The 25778-nt window shown below is 40.5% G+C and overlaps 1 long non-coding RNA gene across 1 annotated transcript in view; it reads left to right on the forward strand.

The window, feature by feature from the left end:
- The window catches only part of LOC131108219 (uncharacterized), a 109398-nt gene that overhangs the window by 80798 nt on the left and 2822 nt on the right, over nt 1-25778 (forward strand). The window contains exon 3 of the long non-coding RNA XR_009120432.2: nt 12969-13028. This is a non-coding gene — a long non-coding RNA (uncharacterized LOC131108219). The remainder of the gene's footprint in view (nt 1-12968; nt 13029-25778) is intronic.

Here is a 25778-nt window from a genome sequence, read left to right on the forward strand (position 1 = left end):
TTGACTTAGTACCTGGATCGACCTGTGTGAGGGAACAATGTGCTGCAGGCTCACAGCTTCCTGGATTAGCTCCATTGTCCTGGATTTTTTCTGCGGTCCGTCACACTTTGAGCGCCACGCTGTTGCCGATTGTTGTATTATTGTACGGTCAACTCCATTTCTCATTTGCTGTTTTTTTTTTTTTTTTGTGACAGTCACAGAGTCAGAGTCACCAGAGGAAACCTGAGTACCCGGAGAAAACCCACATATGCACGGGGAGAACATGCAAACTCCACGATGGGATTGAACTCGGGTCTCCTAGCTGTGAGGTCTGCGTGCTAACCAGTCGACCGCCGTACAGTCACAGAGTCAAAGGCTCGGAAAGTCTTGATGTTGACCACACACATCACGATTTTCCAATATGTATGATAGCAGTTTTCTGATATGGGTGTATCAGAAAATCCTTTTAGTCATCAAATCATAAAAAAAGCTACAACTGTAAATTATGTTTATAACAGGAATACAGTTTGCGGTGTAAAAGCCGCTACTTTTCTCTCACGCTTTGAACCCTGCAGCTTATACGATACATACAATAGCTACAGTTCCTATGATGTTTAGAGTGTAGCTTGGGGAAGTAGTGAATTAGACACTAATATAATTAGTGTATGCTAATATCATTTACAGGGATCGTGTTTTGATCGGAAAACTGTTAAGTAAGTTTGATCAAGTGTAGCATTGACCAAGGCTCAATTCCACCCTCGGCCATCTCTGTGTGGAGTTTGCATGTTCTCCCCGTGCATGCGTGGGTTTTCTCCGGGTACTCCGGTTTCCTCCCACATTCCAAAAACATGCTAGGTTAATTGCCGACTCCAAATTGTCCATAGGTATGAATGTGAGTGTGAATGGTTGTTTGTCTATATGTGCCCTGTGATTGGCTGGCCACCAGTCCAGGGTGTACCCCACCTCTCTGGGATAGGCTCCAGCACCTCCGCGACCCTTATAAGTATAAGCGGTAGAAAATGAATGAATGAATGAAGGATTCAAACTCCTCCCGCTGACTTGTTATTAATGATAGTGTTCACACCAGATTATGTTTTCACCAAATCAAATTTCTCTGAGTGATGCTAACTGACAGTAGTTACTTAAGTGGGATGTAAAATAAGCAGCACAAGTCTGCAGGCTGAGATGAGTCTTGCTGCTGTTTGGCCACTGCTTGCATCACATCACGTGCCGCCTGCTTGCCTGGATGGTGAGCCTGCAGACGGGAAGCAGGGAATACTGAGGAGGGAGTTATCGCTGCCCTTGTATGTGTTACGACATCTCTATCATGTTGTAAGAGTACATGCAGAGGCCTTGTTCTCCAGTTGAAAGCAAACTAACTCAATCAAACTCCGCGAAAAAAAACTTGTGTTGGCATTTTGATCCTGAGTGACGGGACATTAACCAATGTGTGTGTGTTTGTGTGTACACATAGACACATATCCCTGAGGACAAATGATGAGGAGATGATATCTTTTGAAGTATGCCCTTTAAAAATAGCAGGCTGGCTGTCAGCATTGCTTGGATTTAGAAGTGTGTACTTTGTGTGCATGCATTGTCACCGTCTTTGCATTGTTTGTTAGCACACACACGCTCTCCTACTGTACTTGTCTGGCTGTAGCGGCTAAAAGTAACAGCTATTAGGATCTGTCAGCGCGCATGACTGAGCTCTACATAATGTGTGTGTGCGCACAGTGCATTTAACTCCAAAGAGTGATGTACATGTTAATGTGAAATACTGCCGGAGGCTGATGGAGCTGGTGAGGGTGGGGGGAGTAAGGGGGGGTAGCATAGGGGCAATTGAAGGCATGAATTAAAGCATGGAGCTATCCCGTAACCCACTAAAGGTGTGTTTATACTCTTTGGTCCAACGAGAGAAAAATTTGCCCGTATTGGTAAGCTGTGAGATGTATGATGGAACGTTGGTTTAGTGTAAAACAAGACATTTTTATTATTAAAACACCAACTACAATGGTATGTTTGCGTGACAACCATAATGTGGAAATATATTCATTCATTCATTTTCTACCACTTATGTCGCAGGGGTGCTGGAGCCTATCCCAGCTGTCTTCACAGGGCACATATAGACAAACAACCATTCACACTCACATTCATACCTATGGTCAATTTGGAGTCTCCAATTAACCTAGCATGTTTTTGGAATGTGGGAGGAAACCGGAGTACCCGTAGAAAACCCACATATGCACAGGGAGAACATGCAAACTCGGTGGGATTGAACTCGGGTCTCCTAACTGTGAGGTCTGCACGCTAACCACTTGACCCCCGTGCAGCCATCCAATTTTATAACATTTTTCATGTATACAAAACAAAGCTTTACAAAGAAAGAATGCAAAAATCCAAGACATGAATTCCATTCCACTTAAAGGGGAAGTGCACTTTTTTGGAATTATGACTATCATTCCCAATCCTTATGTGAAACATGAACACACGCTTCTTTCACTCTTCTGTGCATTGTAACAAGAAAAAACAAGTTAATTTCAGCTAGCTTACAATGCTGTAATTCGGATACATCTATGAAGCCCTCTAAAAAACAATATTGCATTGTTTGATATCCATGCTGTGATCATGTACACTTATGATAACATGTAATAGTTGCAATATCTTGCCGTATTTTGATGATTTTAAACACATTGATACACATACTTATGTTAGTCCTGTCAGCAGCATGGATGGCTGTGTCTTCCAGCACAAGATGTGTCCTCGGGTAAATCGAGCATCTTGTTGAGTCTTTGTGACAAAATTGAGAGCTAGGTATCCACTCTTCCGTCTGTGAGTTCATGAGATAAAAATAGTTTTTCATGTTAGCTGCTACAATAATAATATCGTTTTAGCTTGGTTAATATACAAGTCAGTTATGTCAGTGGAACACTATTAGTTTTTATTTTGTGAGGGCTTTAGCGTCAATATTTCCCATGATGCTTCTTGCTAGCTAGCTCATATTAACTGTTTTTCTCATGTTAGAATGCACAGAAAATGGAAAGAAATATGTGTTCATGTTTCATGTAAGGACTGTGAATGGCGGGCAAATTAAAAAAAAAAAAGTGCAGTTCCTCTTTAAAGCGGAATTTTGGAGGTGGAGCGCCGATATCGATACCGTCCTTTTTTTATTGATCCGAAATTGCCGATACTGTTCTGTGGCGCACCCCTAACAGTCACTATTTATATTTATTACCATTACGTTGGTAAATGAACTAAAATGATGCTATAAACTACATGAATCATAGAAAACACACCTTATTAAAGCACTTCTTAAAGCCAACATCAGGAAATTCCGTTAAATAATGAGAATAAGTAAAGTACAACAATTTATAAAGGATCTATGCCGTGTTCAAAACAAACTTGCATCTTTCCAAAGTCTCTATTCCGCCTTAACAGACTTCCAACTCCTAAAAAAAAAACTGCTTGAATCATATTCAGGCATTCATGTTTGCTAATTAATTCTCACTTTTCAAATAGCTGCTCTCGCTTCCTGACGTACTTTGCCAGCTGTGATGCTCCACACTGAAAGAGTGTTTATCTCCAAACGGAGGCAAATAAACGCGGCGTTACAAATGCTGTTTGAAGTTGCCGAGACAGTGTGAGAACTGCGGAGATGAAGAAGAAGAAGAAGAAGAAAAAGAGGAGGAGGAGCGGTTGAAGTTATTCACAAAAGGAGTTTTAAAATGCGCCGCAATCACAAAAAAAATGCAACGCTAACGACCTACAAATCTCTCCTCGAAGCTGTCTCCGCCCCGCTGCTTGTCTCTCCCACCTGTCGAGCGCTCGTTGCGCTCGTCTTTCATCACTTGTTCGCCTAACAACCGATCACAAATCCTATAAATGACATCTGAAGGTCATTCTGTATGTCCGCATGTGTCCTCACAAGGTCACAACTGTTAATGCACGTCTTCTTTTGATGCGTCACGACTCAAAAGAGTGACAACAACAATCGACGCTCACGAGCGTGTGTGTGTGTGTGCATTTGTTTCTCTCCGCGGTGAGACGCTTAATAATGCAGCGCCGCCGCTCCTCGTGGAAAACATCCCGATCAGTGAAGAGAGGTTTGAAAAATATCTGCGCTTTCATCTCTTAAGTCATTGCTTGTTCTCGTTAAATGCGGGAGGAAAAAGACAAAGACAAGCGGCTGACATACGAGATGCTAACACTGAAGGCCGACCCGCATAAACGCAAGGTCAGCACCACGCCGAGGCTTGTTTATTATTTATTAGTCTGTCATTCCTACTCGTGGTGCTCTTTTCATTGCGTCCACAGCTGGATAATCTGCGTTTACTGAGCTAACAAAGCTAACCGAATGTCTGTAGTTATGAAGACAAAAGTATTGGGTCACTTTAACAGCTTCCTCTGCTCTTCTGGGAAGACTGTCAATAAGATGTCGGAGTGTGTGTGTAGATTTTCAATAATTTATGAGCTTTTCAAGGTTTGTATGCATGAACAAGAGCAGGAAGTCCAAAGTTTTTCCCGAGAGCGCCACATACAGAAATATTCTAGGATGCATGGGGACCACATTGACATATTTTGTGTTTTAAAGGGGACCCATTATGCTCATTTTTCATTGTGGACTTCTATAGAGCAGCTACACACAATAACCAACACAGAAAGCTTTCTGGATCTTCCAGAATCTGCACCTATTCAGCTGTATTTCTTGGGAATTCATGGTTCCAGAGGAACTGTTTTAATGTTTTCCACCCACGACCCACCTCCAGGCACGCCCACTCTGCTGTGGTTGGTCGCACTTTAGAGTGCTTAAAAAAACTCCCGGTGTTGTGCTGCTAGCTGCGAACCTAACTTTATAGGAGTTGATAATAAACGGCGATGTATCTTTTTAAAATGTCAACTTTTAGCATACAGCCATATGTGTTGGATCCCGAATCTGATCCAGAAGTAGAGACCGAACAGTTCAAAGTTTCTCAAAAAAATAAGTTACTTCAAGACGTCTCTCAATGGTAAGTAGCATTAGCATTTTAGCATTAGCATCGGTAGCAGGTAATGTGTTTTGTGGGACTACCAGTGTTTAAAAAAAAGCCACTGATTGTGGTGGGAAAAAGCTTTTAGCAACCCTGCTCCCTGTATGCACACTCTATAATGCTACACAAGCGCTTTTGTACCATTGATAAACTGTTACTTAACGCTTCTCTTCTGACCCAAGTAAAGCTGGAAAGGCAAGTTTGTCAACTAGTCCAGCTGCATACTGGCCCATGTTCACAAAACAGTGCAGTGTGAAATTGAAATGACAGATTAAAATCCATTTCTTTTGCTGGTAGGGAATCAGGAACCCCAACCACTTATCCCTAATGGTGGCATCCGCTCCTCTGTGACATCACAAAGGGGCAGTTTTACCACACCTTCCGAAACCCAGCGGTTAGAGCCATCCCAAACTTCTTTCAGGGTTCAGTCCCAAATGTGCAAACCTCGATATATGAAACTTTGGAATAGTATAACACGAGAATACAACATTCTAACTACATTTATAGAAAAGTGGAAAAAAGCATAATAGGTCCCTTTTAAAAATGTTAAAACCAATCCAGTGTATGTCAATATATGTGAAGCTATATAAACAAAACATCTTAGTGAAACATCTAATAATATATCATTAATAATGGAATTTTTCTATAATAGTAATGGGAAAAAATATTAAACCACTCTTGTTTCTTCAGTCTTTTGTTCATTTTAATGTAAAGGTACTTTTGTTTGGACAAATACGACGCTGATAACAAAAATACTTACATTTTTTGGCAGTACAATGCTTACATAAATGCCGTCATTTATGTAAGAATTTTTATTTTTTGTCAAGAAAACCATGCAAGTTGCTAGATATCATCTCTTAAATAAAACTCTGTACCTTTTAGTTATACCAGGCATTAAAATGGATCAATAAACTGAATAACCAAGGGTGGTCTAATAATTTTCTTCCATGACTGTATGCTAAGGGAGAAGAAAAAAAGCAAGCTGCGAGCAGAAAATGGCCCCCAGCCTGCATTGTGAACACCCCTGAATGATTACAGGCAGCAATCAGTGGCTCTCTATTGTTTTAACGACTTAATTTGTGTGCGCGCGTGTGGGCAAAGTGGGTGTTTTTTTGGCTGCCGTACTGATTGTAGTCATTCACATACATACTTCTACTGATTGGCATTGTTTGAGTTTCGGAACTCATGTTTATTTCAACACCACACGGCCGAGATGCTGTCGGCACGTTTGAATCAGACAATTAAAAATACATTGTAGCTCTGGCGTTACACAGGCCAGCCCCGCCATGGCCGCTGCCTAAAATGAGGCAATAAAAAACCAAGTCACATTGTAGAAAAGAGCATTAAAATGCAAAAAGCGTGAAACGATTCCCCTCTGGTTGCGGGCCCAGGCGGGCGGGTGGGCGGGCGGGCGGCGCTCGGCTCAGCAAACAAGGTGAGAGAAAGACGAGCTCGCCATTTAGGAGGAAAGAAAGAAATGCTTTATCTTTTCAAATGACTGAATTCAAATGAAGGCACAGAGCAACAGAAAATGTGCCTGAGGCAGAGCGCGGCAAATAAACATGCGGCGCACACTTTCTTTTGTTGTCGCTGCCTCCTGGTCTGGAGGCATCTTTAGGGGAACTTTGCATCCATTATTTCAACTTTATTTGAGCAGGAACACTGAAGCTGCAAACATGCTTTATGCATACATATACATACATACATGCATACATGAGGCTCGTCATCTTGCTGGTTTTTCACCCAATTAGGATTGTGTGTGCACGTGAATGGACAAACACATATTTACATTCAACAAAAAAATATCAAAACACCCCTGTATTGGCGGCCATCTTTCATGAGCTGAAGTCAAAAAAGGCTTATTTCTCTCAACGGCTGTCCCCAAATCTGTCTAAGTGAGCACTTCAGGTGTGGCATATGGAGGTGCTGATTAGACAGCATGATTATAGCACAGGTGTGCCTTGGGCTGGCTACAATAAAAGTATTCGTAATAAACATTTTTGTACAATGAAATAACTAGGGACTTATGCAAATGTAGAAAAACTGACTTTTTATGAGTCCTGACGCTGATATTTTCATTTCCTTTCTCGTTTTTGGGGGGATTTTCCACTCTCCAAATAAAGAACGGTCTAGTGGTTAGCGCGCAGACCTCACAGCTAGGAGACCAGAGTTCAATTCCACCCTCGGCCATCTCTGTATGGAGTTTGCATGTTCTCCCCATGCATGCGTGGGTTTTCTCCGGGTACTCCGGTTTCCTCCCACATTCCAAAAACATGCTAGGTTAATTGGCGACTCCAAATTGTCCATAGGTATGAATGTGAGTGTGAATGGTTGTTTGTCTATATGTGCCCTGTGATTGGCTGGCGACAGCTGGGATAGGCTCCAGCACCACCACCTCCCCCCGCTACCCTCGTGAGGAAAAGCGGTAGAAAATGAATGAATAATACTATCTATACAACAATGGGTCTCCAAAACTCATCATGGTATTGCCGTGTATTCAAAATACAATTGTTGTCGATGGCTTAGCAGCCCATACCGCAGCTCCACCATCCACGGCATTGACTCACCCACACTGTCTGCCATCTGCCCTGTACAGCGAAAACTGGGACCTCTCCAAAGTGCCAGACACCAAATTCTCGTAAACACCGGGAATGGTAGAGCAATTAACATTCAATTCACGGGCAACAGCTCAGGTGGACGTAACTGCAGTCACACTTGCGACATCTGTGGCATTGTGCTATTGTGATAAAACTGTTTTAGAGCGGCCTTAACCCAGACAAGCACAAGGAGAACATGAAAAACTCGGACTCCAGGCCCCTTCCAAAATTGAAGAGGCAGTGCAAAGCACTCAGCACGATGTTAAGACCGTGTTCAAATGTGAAAGTGTTGCCCTGACTACGGTCGTGCATGCATACATGCATGTTTTAGCGCTAGAAGGACGTCAAGGTCAGCTCACTAGAGGTTTCTTTGAGGCCTGGCCGTGCAGCTGCTCCACATGGAGCATCAAGGTTAAACACTTTTGATGTTTTCAGTAGGGGGACCTCCGCTCCCACCCCCGTCTTGTTCATGATGCAACCTCTCCTCGCCGCTTGCCTAACTAGAGCACCAAACTCCACGACCCTCCATCCCCATAAAAAACTCTGGTTGTAATCCGTGGGTTTGTGCTTTCTTCTACCCCCCCCCCTCGACCCGAAGGTGATTGAAACACCCTCCTGGAAGGGCGCAGAGCGGCGAGCCAGCCCAACTAATATGGACGGGTTGTTTATCAGAATGCCAGCCTGCCAGACGCGGCAGCTGTACGCGGCGTGGAGAGGGATGAGAGTAATTACGCAGACTGACACACACACGAGCCAAAGCCTTGTAAGGGATGCAACAGCGCAATCACTGAGGAAAAACAACACACACACACACACACACACACACTTAGAGGTGATGCTTTCATGTTCCTCCTCACTCCATCTTGTTTTGTTTCACCCATTTTCCCTTCCATCTCTCCCTTATCCCACCTATTTCACGCCTTCCAGCTTTCTTTTCCCTCCTCGGCTAAAGCATCGCCAAATTGCTGCACAGTTTCATCATAAAAACCCCAATCTTTGGTCTCCCGAAGCCCCCCACACCACCCACCTCATAAACATGCACGCTAGCACAGGCTAACATGCAATAACACATTCCTAACAAAATATCACAGGCTTTTAAAATAGGGGTTTTCCTCGTATATCTCACTAGTAATTCATGTATTTTATTCTTACAATATAGAAGTGAGGGGGAAAAAATGAGGTGCAGGCCAAAAATGGCCCCCAAGCCGCACTTTGGACACCCCTGCGCTTGTGGGAATCCATGAACCAAACTTCTAAGTTCTTAGAAAGACCAGAAAAATTCATTCATTCATTTTCACGAGGGTCACGGGGGGTGCTGGAGCCTATTCCGGCTGTTTTCGGGCGAGAGGCGGGGTACACCCTGGACTGGTCGCCAGCCAATCACAGGGCACATATAGACAAACAACCATTCACACTCACATTCATACCTATGGACAATTTGGAGTCACCAATTAACCTAGCATGTTTTTGGAATGTGGGAGGAAACCGGAGTACCCGGAGAAAACCCACGCATGCACGGGGAGAACATGCAAACTCCACACAAAAAGGGCCGAGGGTGGAATTGAACCCTGGTCTCCTAACTAGACCGCCGTGCCGCCACCAGAAAAAATGAAGTTCTTTATTTGGAGAGTGGAAAATCCCCCCAAAAACGAGAAAGGAAATGAAAATATCAGCGTCAGGACTCATAAAAAGTCAGTTTTTCTACATTTGAATAAGTCCCTAATTATTTCATTGTACAAAAATGTTTATTACGAATACTTTAACTGTAAATGTGTGTGTGATTTTTGTTTATTTTTTGTGCTTTTGTAATAAAAGCAATAAAAATAAAAACTGACTCAAGCAATAAATAACAATAATACATTTTAATCATTAGAAATATATATATTTATGCTTTTTTTTGGTTTAGTTTTATTTTTATCATGAGACCAGTAATAATCCCATCATTCATTCTGGTGTACTGTTCCATCTCCGACACTCTATACTCCAGATATGTATGCTGTTTGTCCTTTTCCGTAAGGTTTTCACCTCCTCTATCAATGTTGTTTTTCTGCTGCAATCTGACAGCACAATCCAGCAACTTCTTTATGTCGTCAACCTCCTCGCCTGTAATTTGTTTCCTCTGCCCCATGTCGGATTGCCCTCCACTTCCAGGCCCGTAGGTGGCCAACTGCCACCCGATCACTACCCCCAATTGGTATATATGCAAATACAAGGAAATATAATACTATTGTTTAAGAACTTGTACTATACATTCATCTTATTCCACTTTGTGGTTCATATTTCACGGCTTCATTCTATTAAGTTGTCAGTAATATATTAGTGTTTTGGGGTTAAATATGGCCCATTATTAGTCAAAACATATTTCAGCAAATGTTAAATTTTTTTTGCACAAAAATGGCACAGTGAACTAAAATACAAATATAAGACATTGAAAAGATGCATGCAAAGACTAACAATAATCACCATCTTAACAGCTTGTATAAAAAAATATCACTATATTGACGGTTACTATGGTACTTACTACATGGTCATATCACCTCGTACTTCGGTATGTGAAAAAAAAAACAAAAAAAAACAAAAAAATTTTAAATTATATCAGAGGCAGGAAGTGAACAAATGTAACTCAACAGTTACTGATTGTAAAAGTACCAGATGGAGGGGTAGGATTTAATAAGCTTTGCTTCTTCCTACTCCTTTTGGACATGTGGAACTGTGAACTGATTATGTGATGCATTCAATTGTAATCTGATGCATGTTCAAATGAAATAAAACCATTACCATTACCAAAGACGCTGCAGTGTCAGTAATGTTGCTCAATCGCCAGAGCAGGTTTTTATCGCAGGTTTGAATTATCTCACAAGAGGCACAATAATCCCTCATAAAAACACTGGCGACTGTTGCGGACTTAACCCCCGCCAAGTTCAAACTCCACTTTAAAAGCGCTGTGAACCTTTCCCTTTGGTGGCACTCGTCTTGTGTTCATGTTGTGTAAATAATGTGTTCCTTGATTAGGAGTTTCCATCGCCCAATCATCCTGTCCTGTCCACCCCTTGTCTCACCGTATAGTATGTCGTATACAGTATGTATGGATGGATGATTACACAACAACATTTCTACTTTTGTATAAGTGACAAGATCAATAGAGCCATCTAATTCATTCAACCCCTGGCATCATTTCCTGTCTGCCCGCCACTCAAATCCCAGATGGAACACATTTATAGTAGTACACACAAGCATACTTCTTATTTACTTCTTGCACGGCTTATTTACTTCCATTATGTCTGTTAAATTTGGTAATAATTAAATCAAATCAACTTTATTTGTAGAACACTTTTCCTGCAAGGACATGCAACACAAAGTGCTTTACAGAATTAAAAACAATTACTACAATTAAAAAGAAAACAATTACAAAGAACCCCCCTCCCTCCCACTTTCCATACCAGACACACACACACACACAATCACAGACAGTAGGGTAATACTGGTATAAAGTTGACTATAGGGATTTTAGTTGATGACTACAGGGCTCTAATATTAAAAGCCAGTCCCACAAAGCCGGGACTCGTCTGTCATCTTCCACTCAGACCTTGAAGCCACGTCTTAAACGTTGTTCAAGACCTCATTGTTGCCTTGTGTACAAACGGAAAGTGACGCAGACTTCTTTGCATGCATTGTCACACAACGCGAAGGAAATGAGACTCAAATCCTTTCCTTAAAAGGATTCGGATAGAGAAAGGAAGAAGCACTAGTTCCAGTTTTTGTCGCTCGTCCTTGACAAGACAGTTTGACTCGGCGTTAGGGGTCAAATTAAAGGTTAACGTCCGAGGTGGGAAGACGTTGCGTCAGTGAATGTCCTCACAAAGATAATGTCCAACATGTGGGAGACTCCGTTTTTATCAGGCCAATCCCCAATCAGGACCCAGCAGAGCTTCCTCCTGTCTCCATAGCAACAACCCTCTCACTTCCTCTAAATGTCCTCCAGCCAGGGAGTGTCTGCATTTTTGTGTCCTCTCCAGGACTTTTACAGTTCATCTGAGAGTTAGTCCTTGCTGTGTTTGTTTGGACAGAACAAAAACGGTTTAGTCTTTCCTACTAGAAGACAGACACTAAACACTACTTGGTGAAAACAACAACCTTTAGGTCAATGTTGGACGTTTTTAACGACAAGATGTTTTCTTTTAAAAATGAAATTCCACTCATCAAATCACCTATCCAACCATTACCTCTTTGACAGGTCAATTCCTCCAATTTTGCCATGAAATCAATAAAAAAATCATGAAATATAGTACATAAATTGCTCATTAAATAACTTTCATTACATTTCATTACATAATTACAGTAATCTGGTTCCAGACCCAACCACCATAAATGATTCTTGAAGTATTTTCATAGTCTGAATACCTGTTTACGACGTTCTATATACAGGTTTTAATAATATTAGAGCCCTCTAGACATGAAATAACACCCCTATAGTTACCTTTACATTCATAGTACCCGATATTGTACTTATAATCAGAGAAAATAAGACATGTCGGGGGTTCAGAGTTGGGTTTTTTGGGGGGGGGGGGGGGGGGGTTGGGTACCTCGTGTTATTATTATTATTATTTCATTTTTCATTTAATTTTCTCCCGCTTTTTCCTCACGAGGGTCGTGGGGGTGCTGGAGCCTATCCCAGCTGTCTTTTGGGCATGTGTGGGGTTTTCTCCGGGTACTCCGGTTTCCTCCCACATTCCAAAAACATGCTAGGTTAATTGGCGACTCCAAATTGTCCATAGGTATGAATGTGAGTGTGAATGGTTGTTTGTCTATATGTGCCCTGTGATTGGCTGGCCACCAGTCCAGGGTGTACCCCGCCTCTCACCCAAAGACAGCTGGGATATTATTATTATTATTTATTTTTATTTTTTCACAATTAATGAAATTACATTTATTTAATGTTGACCTCCCCGCCAAAAAAAACAAAATTAGAAAAATTATTTCTGTGGGTCCATGTGATATTAAATAAAATAGTGACAAAATATATGTACATAAGAAATATGCAGATTCTCAGTCGGCTGTGATGACCAATGATAACAAAGTAATTAAAATTAGAACTACTTATAATAGTATTGTATAGTTTTGTATAGAACAAAAAATGAATCAACTCAAAGATAGTCAGAGCTTTGTGTGTGTGTGTGTGTGTGTGTGTGTGTGCATGCTACCGTTTGAATGGGAGGAAGTCAGTCAGTTTGACACGGGTCAGTAGCGCAGCTGCAAAGCAGTTCCCCGACATCCGTGGTTGTTGTCCATTTTTTGAATTTCACACCACACACGTCACCGTGTCAAGCTGACAAGTCGCCTTTTTTTTTTTTTTTTTTTTGTCCCGCAGGCCAGCGGAGGTGATTCATGCGAGCCGACAGACTGGGTGATTCATTCCAGTGGATTACAGGTGAGAACGATGTGGTGTCACTTGCTGGGTAAACAGGCCAACCAACAGTAAAGGGCCTGAAGCCGCAGGCCGGCTGCAACACACAAGGAAATAAACCATAACGGTTACCGTGGATCTCAATAGAAGATTTTAGAATGGGAAGCAATATGACTCAAGACTTGGGGGAGATAAATTAAAGAGTGTATGATATAAGAAGGGGGCTGCATGGCGGTCTAGTGGTTAGCGCGCAGACCTCACAGCTAGGAGACTCGAGTTCAATGCCACCCTTGGCCATCTCTGTGTGGAGTTTGCATGTTCACTCTGTGGTTTTTGTCCGGATACTCCGGTTTCCTCCCACATTCCAAAAACATGCTAGGTTAATTGGTGACTCCAAATTGTCCATAGGTATGAATGTGAGTGTGAATGGTTGTTTGTCTATATGTGCCCTGTGATTGGCTGGCAACCAGTCCAGGGTGTACCCCGCCTCTCGCCCGAAGACAGCTGGGATAGGCTCCAGCACCCCTGTGACCCTCGTGAGGAAAAAGCGGTCGAAAATGATTGAACGAATGAATGATATAAGAAGGCCCTAGCAGAGAGCCTTGGGGCACCCCTATTTGAAAATTTTAAATCAACATCAAGTAATGCATTTAGAGACATTTCTTTCATTCACCACTGCAAATAATAACAACAATCAATTATTGCGTAAACATCGAAGAGCAAATACACAATAATTATTCTGCTCCCAAATTCTCTATATTCATAAATCTGCTGCATTTTTGACTCTTAATAAATCCCCAACAGACTCAAGCTGTTCCACTGTCCAAATGTTTAGCTCATTCAGGGGTTGCGGATTTTTCACATTCCAGAATTTTGCCATTTTCATCCTCAATTTATTTTTTTTTAAACAAAAAAATTCTATTAAAATAAATGGAAATGTTACATTCAATCTACATTTTAACAAATTTCTACTTCTACTACTAAAATTAGCTCATTGTTTCTTAAAAGAAACCATATTAAACCATGCTCCAGCCTTGGGCTGACTGGGTGCTCGATGCCACAAAGCAGTGATGCACATCTTTAGCGCATTTGCCGAGACTGCGGCCCCTTGCATATGGCCCAATGCATTGTAGTGCATGTAAATGATATTTCATGTGTGCAGTCTAGTCAAAGTCACTGTGGGACGCTTACAAGGTACCAAAGTTAGGTGCAAATTTTCTTTCTGGGAACTTCACTCCATTTTTCGCAAGTGTATTTAGTTATTTTGTGGGTTGAAATTACCTAAAATTTGCATTGATGTTCATTTTTTTTATGTTTTTGCAACCTGCTTAGGCAGCAAACGTAATTTAGTACAACCCGTAAGAGACAGGAGAAACGATTCGTTGCAGTGGTCACTTTTAAAGCCGAGACAGATGTGGGTCAAGGAAGCTGTTGTCTTTTTACAGCGACAATATCTGGCTGCTGTTTTAAAAACTGCTTTTTAAAGTCTCATTTGAACAGGACACAAATCCTCTTTCTCTCCCTCTCTCTCTCTTTCTCTATCTCTCTCTCCACTCGTCTACACAAATCCTCTGGCGGCCTTTTCCCCCTGCCCTCATGTTAACACTTGTTACTTTAGAAAGGCCCTGCGCCGACACGAGCACTTCATGAACAGAATAGTGCAAACCCAAACAATACAACATTTAATCAAAAAGATGGTGGCACGTCATCATAGTTTTGCTCGTCGGAGGCAGAGAATAGATGAGAATAAACGCCAAAAAATATCATCAGATGTTAAATTCCAGATGTAAAATTGACTTAGTAGTTGCTAAAGGGATGTGTGGCTTTGGATTTTAAGGCAGGGTCGTCCAAATTATTTCTACCGAGGGCCACAGAGTGAAACATGGAAGGATGCAAGGTCCACTTTCATAGTTTGTAAAGCAACACATGAATATGCGAAGATTTTCTATATATTTTAAGAAAAATTGCATCTCAGCTTTGTGTTATATAGGTGAAAAGGGCCTTTGCTTTTTTTTCCACCCATCTTTGCTGTTGTTGTTTTTTAAATAATCTTCATCAATATTCTTCTCGTCATATTATGACATTATTCTGATTATATTTTGACTTGATTCTGAAAAATATTGTTACTTTTTCCTCAGCCTCTTTTTCCAAAATGACAACTTTATTTTGTTTTTTTTTGTTTTTCATATTTCAACATAAAAAAACAACATTATTTTTAATGTTTCCACTGTGTGCTACGAAAAGTACATTGTTTTTCCTTATAACGTTGCAAGTTTATTTTTCTGAAAATTTTGACTATTTTCTTGTACAAATTTTTTCCTCTTAATTTAAGTTGTTTTCATTTCTGCTGTTGTTGCTGTTTTTTCCCCCTTTTTTTCCCACTTTTTCCCATTATTAAATTTTTTTGTGAATTTTCTTCTTGTAATTATGACATTATTTATTCTCGTTTTTTTCAGAAAAATACAGCTTTATTTGTTGTTTTGTTTGATTTTCTTTTTTCTTTTTTTGCCAAAAACTAATATGCCGATATTGTCCAACTCTCAATTTCTGATACCGATATCAGCTGATACAGATACCAATGAACACATACTGTATATGTTGTAGGTTTGGGAAATAAATTCTGATACAGATATCGACCGATATTGCATTTTTATGCTCATATTGGGATGGGACATCCCTAATTATAACTTGTACATGTATTTCTTTAATATTTTAACTTTATTTTACTAAAATTACATTACTTTACTTTACATTAAAAAGCCACAGGCCGCATTTGGACACCCCTGTTTTAAGATATTAGCTCACATAGTTCCAGAATGTGTTTAAATATGCATATTTCTGCACTAGTAGTAGTCTATAGTTGGATATAGTTAAGTTATTTTGAAAAATCGGGATAGAATGAAGCCACAAAATGCCATAAAACTAATAAAGAATATTTTTTCATCACCAGGGCCCACACCCACGTATAAAACAACATCACATGACATGAATAGAGGTGGTGGACAGCATCTGGATTGTGTGTGTGTGTGTTTTTGGTGGGATGATAGTATGGAGGTCTAAGCTCGTTATTAGGGGCTCCAGTCAGATCCTCTGGAGATGGGAAATCCCTCTCTCTCTTTCCCACTGATTGTCTCTCCCACTGTGGAGATTTGGACTTTTATATCCACTCCCCACATGCCCCCCCCCCCCCAATCTTCCTTGTATCAGCAACACAATACACACAAACGCACACGGAAAGGTTTAGGGCAGCCCTAATGTCCAGAAAGACATCCTGGTCTGGAAGGATTATCATAAAGTGCCACTTTATTCCTAAAAACCCTCACATCAAGATTCATAATATTTTTATAATAAGAAGAACACGGCGGACCGGGACTTGATGAGTTGGTCGACATAGACGGGTGTCAGTATATACAGTATAAGTCACATGACTTAGCTGAAGGTGTCGCTAATGGACCGCCATCGGATGACTCGGCCCAGTGGGATAATAGGATGAAAAGGTTAAAGAGAAAAACATCATTTGGACAAAGACTGAGAGAAGAGAGAGAAGTTATGATCACACTCATACACTCGGGGGGACAAGACTGTATTTGGGGGCAGTGATGCATGATTAACAAATTAATCTGCAGTCCCACTCAATATGGATTAATGAGCTATAAATAACCCTCATTAATCTTCCGTAGCAATAATGACATTAGCGTCATTAAGAGGATGGAGGTAGTTATGACACTGCTGCCTACGTTGTGTGTGTTTGTGTGCACGTGCGTACGTGTTTATCAGTGACGTCTGGTGAGGTTGTACATTGTTTTATTGTTTTCATTTATCTGTCTGTCTGTCACTGCCACTCGAGAGTCAGTGAGGAAACCATAGGAGCCAATCACAAGCTATCAATGCACTCGGGACGAGCTTGTCAACCTATTTGAAATCACAGAAGAACACAAAGAACACTCAACTCATCACACAGCAACTTAACACTCAAAAGGTAGCTCCGAAATATAGAAACTATTACCAATTTGAGTTTAAAATAACTATTTTGACATTTTCCAATAATGCATCACATCCAAGGAGAGCGTTTATTGGTGCCTCCTGGCATACTGCAATGACGTCAGCCTCCCGCTGGCCTCTGGGCTCCTCTGACTCCCTCTGGTGGACATCATTTTCTATGCTGCTTGTCCTCCAATGAAATGCTTTTTTAAATGTATTTAATCTTGTATTGGTACTTGTTTGTATCTTTCTTGGGTTAACCTTTTGAGTGTTAAGTTACTGTGTGATGAGTTTAGAAGTTACCGGTATCTTTTAGAATCTATTAATAATATATGAAAATAAAAAGATACAATAAAATAATTATATTTTAAAAATCAAATACATTTACAGAAGAAAAAATAACAATAAAAAACTTGAATATTTTTCATTAATTGCTTTTAGTTGGTCCCCTTTCTCATGTTATTTCTAGCCCGAAGATTCAACATCCCAATTAACTCAAAATAAAGCCGTAGTTATGAATAATTTTGGGCTTAACTGTGCATGAAAATGCAGCGTATGCATAAACATGAACATGAGAAAAAGGTTGTTGTTTTTTTTAACACACACCTCTTGAAACACACACACACATTATTTTTGCAGCTGTGTTAAAACCACTCGGTTCGTGGCATAGAAAAAACACACTTGCACATTCCACAGATACACAATGGAGGCATCCTTTTCCTTTGTGTTGTAATGTTGACGTATACGGTGTGTGTGTGTGTGTGTGTGTGTGTGTGTGTGTGCATGGAAGTCCGACAAAAAGACCACTGGCTAGAAATTAGACACCACCACATATACTTTGTGATGCGTTCAGCAAAAGAAAAAGTTAAAGGCAATCTTGTTTTGCAACAACGCAAATCTAAAAAAGCGCTACAAGCAACAAAGTGTCAAGTCGGACCTTAAAACGTCTCGTTAAAGTCCACCTCTAATCAGCGCAAAACAGCAAAGCATGCCGTGTTTAGTCTGCACACACACACGTTCTTATGTTTCACATGATCATTACATTTCACGGTACATGTTATGTGTGTGATTACATGGGGGAGGCCACACACACACACATACACACACACATACGTACATGCAGAGTGAGGTCATCAGGGAGAGTGACAGCTCCAGGAAATGAAACACACCTCATATTACAGCTAAACAAAGTTGGTGAACATTCTAAACGTGTGCGTTCACATCTCTCTCTCGCTCTCCTTCGCCATCACCGCTCGCCTTTCTTGATTGAAACCTTTCCCTCCGCTGGCAACCACATTCAAAACAAAGAGCCGAGTGTGAAAACAGCCTGGGCTTCCTCTCTTTTCCAGCTGGAATTGGTTTGTGTGTGTGTGTGTGTGTGTGTGTGTGTGTGTGTGTGTGTGTGGAGCTCCTAATTGTGTGCAAACAGCAAATTGTACGACTTCATCATATGTAGCCATCATGCTGTGTTGTCACCATGCATGCTAGCATTAGCTTTGTCACATGTCTGAACTATACCTTATTTTTATAGGAGTGAACACTCCACTCCGGTTTCCTCCCACATTCCAAAAACATGCTAGGTTAATTAGCGACTCCAAATTGTCCATAGGTATGAATGTGAGTGTGAATGGTTGTTTGTCTATATGTGCCCTGTGATTGGCTGGCGACCAGTCCAGGGTGTACCCCGCCTCTCGCCCGAAGACAGCTGGGATAGGCTCCAGCACCCCCGCGACCCTTGTGAGGATAAGCGGTAGAAAATGAATGAATGAATGAATGAATGAACACTCTTTCCCAAGTTGTGCTCCCAAATGTGAGATAACATGCTGAACAGAGGGTGTAGCTGATTCAGACCCAACTAGTTTGCTGCCTAAATGGGTGGTAGGTGTTTATTTTTCCAGTTAAAGCTGGATTTAACCCGTGTCCAGTTCCAATTTTGCACCTTTACCTGAATTTTGAAGTGATCCATATTCAATATCCCTGTGTTTAATGTCTACTGAACACCTGAAATAAACTGTATGCATGCATGTAAACAGCAACAACAGATGGTCACATCTAGTATTGCATTTACATTATATTTCATACTACATACTTCTAATGTAGCATATTTACATTGTATTGAAACTCCACATAGAGTTCTACAGTGGTCACTAGGTGTCTAACATTACTGTAATATTCAATTAGACACACAAGCACCAGACTTGATCGCCGGAACAACAGGTTTTATTGCAGCTTTGAATTATTTCACATAATCCAGGCACAATAATCCTGAATAAAACGATGAGCAATAACCCAAGTCGAGCTGAAACTCAACTCTGAACCCCTGATGTCACTTCCTGTTTGCTATTCACCCTGCTCCCCTATGAAACACATTTGTAGTAACACACGCAATTTGGTAATGGTAATGGTTTTATTTCATTTGAACATGTATCAGATTACAATTAAGTGCATCCCATAATCAGTTCACAGTTCCACATGTCCAAAAGGAGTAGGAAGAAGCAAAGTTTATTAAATCCTACCCCTCCATCTGGTACTTTTACAATCAGTTACTCTTACATTTGTTCACTTGTTCAATTTGTGTCTTAAATGGCTTATGTATTCTTATTATGTCTACTATATTGGGTAAAATGACTGGAAAGGTGACTATAGGGGTGTTATTTCAAGTCTAGAGGCTCTATTTAGTATATCATAAACAGGTTTTTTATGCAGGAACTATGAAAATATTCAATTTCTAAAGAAGGAATGCTGCTTCGTGAAAATTCACTTATCACTGTCGGGTCTGGAACCAATTAACCCTACTAAACGAGGGATTAGTTTACCTCTAATCCCTCATATGTACATCACATTCATGGTCCACATGTTTAGGGTTAGGGTTCGGTATAGGGATAGCGAAGGGTTTGATAACTGCACGTCTGTAATGATAACAGTACGTCTTATCAACATGAAGCATATTATAAAAATAAAACAGATTCTTCATTTCTCCTTGAACCTGGACCACTTTGTATTCTCAATGCACAGCCCACTGGAGAGGTGACTATAGGGGTGTTATTTCAAGTCTAGAGGCTCTAATTAGTACAGTATATAATAAACAGGTTTTTTATGCTGGAACTATTTTTTGAAACAAAAAATATTCAATTTCTAAAGAAGGAATGCTGCTTCGTGAAAATTCACTTATCACTGTCGGGTCTGGAACCAATTAACCCTACTAAACGAGGGATTAGTGTACCTCTAATCCCGCATATGTATATCACATTCATGTTCACATGTTTAGGGTTAGGGTTCGGTATAGGGATAGCAGAGGGTTTGATAACTGCACGTCTGTAATGATAACAGTACGTCTTATCAACATGAAGCATATTATAAAAATAAAACAGATTCTTCATTTCTCCTTGAACCTGGACCACTTTGTATTCTCAATGCACAGCCCACTGGAGAGGTGACTATAGGGGTGTTATTTCAAGTCTAGAGGCTCTAATTAGTACAGTATATAATAAACAGGTTTTTTATGCTGGAACTATTTTTTGAAACAAAAAATATTCAATTTCTAAAGAAGGAATGCTGCTTCGTGAAAATTCACTTATCACTGTCGGGTCTGGAACCAATTAACCCTACTAAACGAGGGATTAGTGTACCTCTAATCCCGCATATGTATATCACATTCATGTTCACATGTTTAGGGTTAGGGTTCGGTATAGGGATAGCAGAGGGTTTGATAACTGCATGTCTGTAATGATAACAGTACGTCTTATCAACATGAAGCCAAGTCCTACCCCACCAAAAGCGGCCACGAGTTTTCGATTAGGACCCCCGGGGGGGAGGTTGGCCCTCGGCATATTATAAAAATAAAACAGATTCTTAATTTCTCCTTGAACATGGACCACTTTGTATTTTCAATGCACAGCCCACTGGAGAGGTGACTATAGGGGTGTTATTTCAAGTCTAGAGGCTCTAATTAGTATATCATAAACAGGTTTTTTATGCAGGAACTATGAATATATTCAATTTCTAAAGAAGGAATCCTGCTTCGGCATATTATAAAAATAAAACAGATTCTTCATTTCTCCTTGAACCTGGACCACTTTGTATTTTCAATGCACAGATTCACAAAATACTTTTGTTTTTCTTTGCCCGTAGCTAGTCTCAAACTCGTGGTCGTCTGGTCCCCAAGTCCAAAAGGGTCCCCAAAGACTGAGCCAAAGCATTACTCAGCTCACTTGAACAATTTTCTGTCCCTGTGTGTTATTTTAAAGTGTACAGTGTCCAGATGTTAAATTCCTTTACCTTCCATGCTTCCACGGCTTCCCACGACCTGTCCATCTAAAGCGATACAATCATATATGATGTTGGATCGAAGCCCACTGGGGAGCAAACTGTAAAATTACACGTTGTAAATGAGCTGCTAATGGTTTTCTAACGTAACATTAGAGCTGCCGGCTTCACCACGATGATGACAAGCGTCATCATGTTCACGAAGGCCCCTTCAACTCTTCACGCTACAAGACATTCGCAGGCTGCGCGGCTTTGCACATGTAAACTGAGTCGAACACGACTGTTTGTCCAAAAGAAAGTGGATTAGGCTGCATTAGTGGTTTTTTTGGAGGCTGACTTCACTGGGAAAACACGACCAAGCTGACATGATCTCTGACGCCCGCCCGTCTTGGCGAAACTTTCACTGGTTAATGCTCTCAGTGGGCACAAGAAAGCTATTATATGTCGCATAACATACAATGGCGGATGTCGGGACGCCGTCTTATCTTAAGGATAAGGATACCTCAAACAGGACCCCACACCACTCAATAGGAGGCAGAAAAATAACTAGATGTTGAAAGACTACAAATACACGTATAATAAAGACGTTTTTGTCATGTGAACGCACCTCGCGGTCGTCTAGTGTTTAAGAGTTGGAGATGCAGTACAAATGTGTTGTTGGAATTAAACCGCTGTTGATGTGTTCGGGTTAGAATAAAGTTATAAAAGAGCGGTGGACTCTGTGGAGGTGTGGCTTGACATGAGGCACCTGTGTTAATTACGCTTATAAAGATTTTAACGGAATTAATGGCAGCCGTTTTTCAAACTGGCTGTTTTTGATGATTTGACTGATTTTTCAAGGCACACATTGTGTTCATAGGCTATGTAGACATGGTATATACACCGTAAGAGGGCGGCACGGCGGTTGAGTGGTTAGTGCACAGACCTCACAGCTTGGAGACCAGGGTTCGATTCCACCCTCGGCCATCTCTGTGTGGAGTTTGCATGTTCTGCGGTTTCCTCCCACATTCCAAAAACATCCTATGTTAATTGGTGACTCCAAGAAGCGTTTGTTCATGTTTCACATAAGGATTGGGAATGAGGGTCAAAATTCCAAAAAAGTGCACTTCCCCTTTAAGTGGAATGGAATTCATGTCTTGGATTTTTGCATTCTTTCTTTGTAAAGCTTTGTTTTGTATACATGAAAAATGTTATAAAATTGGACGGCTGCACGGTGGTCGAGTGGTTAGCGCGCAGACCTCACAGTTAGGAGGCCCGAGTTCAATCCCACCGAGTTTGCATGTTCTCCCCGTGCATGCGTGGGTTTTCTCCGGGTACTCCGGTTTCCTCCCACATTCCAAAAACATGCTAGGTTAATTAGCGACTCCAAATTGTCCATAGGTATGAATGTGAGTGTGAATGGTTGTTTGTCTATATGTGCCCTGTGATTGGCTGGCGACCAGTCCAGGGTGTACCCCGCCTCTCGTCTGAAGACAGCTGGGATAGGCTCCAGCACCCCCCTGCGAACCTTGTGAGGAAAAGCGGTAGAAAATGAATGAATATACCAAAAGAAAGATTAGACTCTCATCTTTCATCATAAAAAAAGTTTGTTTCTTCCTTTTTCTGTTCTTTAGTAATCAGCAGTAGAACGTAGGTGAGTTTGCGCAACACGTATCCAAGCCCTTTTCACTTCCTGGTTGCTGCGTATCTCTGTTACAAGGCTACAATGCAGACAATGATGTTATAAAATGCACTTGTTTGGTTTTTTTTTTGGCTTCAAACTGCACCAAATGTGGAGTTACATCATCACTTTGTGCATGTCACGCAAAAAAAAACCGAAAAGACGTATGAATAGTAGTGAATTAATTCTTGACATAAATCTTTAACGTGCTATTTTTGACATCCCTTAAATTCCCACGTCATTTTCGTGCTTGGGGGAGGTCATTATATGTCAATTGCTCCTTATATGGATCATGTGTGGGGTCAACTTGAAGGCCTTCACCGAAGCTGTGGCATCTGTTTTGAATGGGTGCTTCTACACACACACACACACACATCTACACAGAATAAACCAGCAGATGGATGCAAAATGACTAACTCTAAGCAAAGTGGCAGAATAACCTTGAAATGTTTAAGCCTGTCAGGAGTGAACGGCAACCTTCTCTGAGACAAATCACATGCATAGAGGGGCCGCGGACGTGATGTTTGCCGCGTAAACTGTGAAGAATGAAGCTGCACAAGAAGCAGCAGCATGATTGATGAGATGTGTGCGTGTGGACGCGTGTGTGTGTGTGTGTGTGTGTGTGTGTTAAAGAGGATTATCAACACACAGCTAATCTCTTTATTCCACTCAAATCTACATCACCTCTCCACACTAAAAAAAACACACACACACTTCCTGGTGCGCTTAAAGTGAACACACACACATAAATGATGACTTGCAGACAAACAAATACAGATCAAAGAAAGAGAAGAAAGTGTTCCTCTAATGTTTTGTGTTGTTCTCTTCTGTTTTCCGCACTTAAACGTGTCACTTTCAGTTTCTGTTTTTGATGACGCTCACCTTTAAATTGCTCAGAGCGGAACCTCCAAAGCTGAATGCAGTATCAAACAATATTTCCTGGAGAAATATGCCTCAAAAGTCAACCAACAGTCCGGCATGTTGTTTGTATTGCCAACAAAGAAGGGTAGCAGTGATGGCAAAAGAGGAAACTTGATGATAACCATAGAACAGGAAATGGCGGTTACTACAGCATAGAAAAGACCCTTTTTATTTATGTCTTTTTTTTTTGAAAGTGCAACCCACAGGCCACATTAAGCCCACCAAGCCCACCGGGAATTTCCAAATTAATTTTTTTGAAACATTGTAGTGTAGTGTAAGCCCCTCTACCTGCCCACATGCACACGCAAAACTTTAAATTATTATTATTTATTCTAAATTATTTAAATTATTTGTGCAATTTACTGTTTATGCTGTATTATTATTAATAATAATAATAATATTATATTTGGTGTCATCTATTTATTCACCACATTATTTATTATTTATTATTTATTATTTATTATTTATTATTTATTATTTATTATTTATTATTTATTATTTATTATTTATTATTTATTATTTATTATTTATTATTTATTATTTATTATTTATTATTTATTATTTATTATTTATTATTTATTATTTATTATTTATTATTTATCTATCTAATCAATCTGTAGCTAGTAACTAACCGACCTACTGCGCCACGTGGACATACAAACATATCTATGCTTGGTATCATGCCAAAAAAAACTCCACCCAAGTCAATTCATATTGTTCTTGCAGCTGCACTACCCAGCATGCCTTGCGGGCCTTTGAAAATGACAGTTTTACGTTACATGTTATGGGTAGGGCTTAGCTTTAGATTTATGTCATGCTTTCTGATGAGAGATGAGAGTCTAATCTATCTTTTGGTATACATCATGTCTATATAGCCCATGAAAATAATATTTTGTGTGTCTTGAAAAATCAGTCAAAGTCATAAAAAATGGACGGTACCAAGAAATGACTGGGATTGAATGAGCAATGAAAATACACCCATTTTTTGTCAACATTTCCAGAATGTAGACTGGACATTTTCCACCAAAACATACACTTAACTGAACTGGGAAGCAATTCCAGATGAAGTGGGTCACAACGTGTGAGAAAACACATTGTTGGACGGCAAGCAGTGCGTCTGACGGAGAGCGTGCACGTGATGTGAAGTGTCACATTAGACAGGGTAGCTGCAGGCTATTTGTCACCCATCTTAATTATCACAAAGAGTCACGATACACAATCTGGACTTGAAGTGCGGGTACATTGTTTGGTTTTAAGGCGGCTGATGTGTTCATTTTCACAAACACACACACACACACACACACAACTCGTCACGCTGGTGTCCTTAACAGCACCGTTCACTGATGTAGCAGCCTTCACTCTCACATGCATTTATGTCATCTTTTTTTTATTCAGGGCTTTTATTATAGGGAGAAAAGACGGCTAACATTGTACTAAAAGACTGCCGCAGCATTCCTGAATCATTTGCATATCCCTGAAGGCTGAAGAGAGAAATGCAAGGATGTGTTTACATGTGTTACATGTCAACTCTTATCAAGCTTGGCAGGAATAGGAATCGAGTCACTCTTGTTGCTTTAATATTACACCTCCATCTTTGATAATTCCTCTGTGTGTGTGTTTTGCGTTTTGTTACATCATAAAGCATCATGCATCAGGAAAGTATGTCAGTGCAGACAGCTGCAATTACAGTATATCTATATTGCAATGAAAACAAATTATTATAATAATACAATATATTCATGTATCAAGGTGACAATTTTTAATTTGGTGTTAATATAAAGAACAGTGTGTGCAAAAACAGAGTAAATGAAAATACTGATAAGTGTGCATAATTCAGTTCTTTTCTTCAGTTTTGCTGCTCATTGTGTTTTCAGCAGGACAATATTTTTCTGTGTATTTGCTACCCCCTTGTGGACATCTATTGTCATTGCAACAGTGGCGCTCAA

This window comes from Doryrhamphus excisus, linkage group LG20, assembly GCF_037039965.1.
Source record: "Doryrhamphus excisus strain RoL-2023G ecotype Guam linkage group LG20, RoL_Dexc_Guam_v1.1, whole genome shotgun sequence".
Lineage (NCBI taxonomy): Eukaryota > Metazoa > Chordata > Actinopteri > Syngnathiformes > Syngnathidae > Doryrhamphus > Doryrhamphus excisus.